The 1,277-nt window shown below is 48.2% G+C and overlaps 1 pseudogene across 1 annotated transcript; it reads left to right on the top strand.

Moving 5' to 3' along the window:
* Positions 1 to 333: 333 nt before the first annotated feature.
* LOC104659028 lies at positions 334 to 890 on the top strand (annotated as a pseudogene). The gene has a single exon (XR_747528.2). The product of XR_747528.2 is annotated as a D-dopachrome decarboxylase pseudogene (transcript).
* Positions 891 to 1,277: the final 387 nt, after the last annotated feature.

Genomic DNA, 1,277 nt, shown 5'->3' on the forward strand with positions numbered 1-1,277 from the left:
TGGTGTGCAATGGCTACAAGTCTTGGCTCAGTTATCTACGGTCCTATTCAGGATGTTTCTAAGGAGAGCCACTTGTATCTGCCTTTCCATTTATTTCACACTTTTACTTCTCTCTCCTGATTTTCATCAAAAATAAATGTGGGCTGGGCACGGTGGCTCAAGCCTGTAATTCCAGCATTTCAGGAGGCCAAGGAAGGTGGATCACTTGAGGTCAGGAGTTTGAGACCAGCCGGGCGAACATGGTGAAACCCTGTCTCTACTAATAATATAAAAAGCCAAGCCCTCCCTGGTCCCCGAGCTTTGGGTACCTCGCGCGTTTTTTTTCCTGGAGCAGTTTTCGTTCCTCTGCCCGCCATGCCGTTCCTAGAGCTGGACACGAATTTGCCCGCCAACCGAGTGCCCGCGGGGCTGGAGAAACGACTCTGCGCCGCCGCTGCCTCCATCCTGGGCAAGCCCGCGGACCGCGTGAACGTGACGGTGCGGCCAGGCCTGGCCATGGCGCTGAGCGGGTCCACTGAAACCTGCGCGCAGCTGTCCGTCTCCTCCATCGGGGTAGTTGGCACCGCCGAAGAAAACTGCAGCCACAGCGCCCACTTATTTGAGTTTCTCACCAAGGAGCTAGCCCTGGGCCAGGACAGGATATTTATCCGCTTTTTCCTCCTGGAATCCTGGCAGATTGGCAAGCTAGGGACGGTCGTGACTTTTTTGTGATTGGCGCGGAGGGATCCGGGACATTTATGAGCTGGCTGCTTCTTCCAGAGAGATCTCCTGGCAGAGTGAGGGCCTAGTGATAACCAGCTTTGGATTATCCCACATGCAACATTCCTGTGATCACATAATCCTCTTCATCCTCATATGAAATAAATGAAGAGAGCTTCCTCGTTCAAAAATAATAATAATAATAATAATAATAATAATAATAATAATATAAAAAAAAGCTGGATGTACGTGCTTGTAATGCCAGCTACTTGGGAGGCTGAGGCAAGAGAATTGCTTGAACCTGGGAGGCAGAGGTTGCAGTGACCCGAGATCATGCCACTGAACTACAGCCTGTGCGACAGAGCAAGACTCTGTCTCGAAAAATAAGAAAATATCATAAATAAATAAATAAATAAATGTGGAATCAAGTGAGATGAGATTAGAAATATCTGTGGAATAAGGAAGTCCTGAGTACTATGTAGAAAGAGAGAAAGGATGCTCTTTCTCACAGAAGTGTAGCAAGAACCGCTATCCAGAGAGAGCAGTGTTTTGGGTGGTTCCTTAGCAAGAAATATTAA

The sequence above is a fragment of the Rhinopithecus roxellana genome, chromosome 1, assembly GCF_007565055.1.
Source record: "Rhinopithecus roxellana isolate Shanxi Qingling chromosome 1, ASM756505v1, whole genome shotgun sequence".
Classification (NCBI taxonomy): domain Eukaryota; kingdom Metazoa; phylum Chordata; class Mammalia; order Primates; family Cercopithecidae; genus Rhinopithecus; species Rhinopithecus roxellana.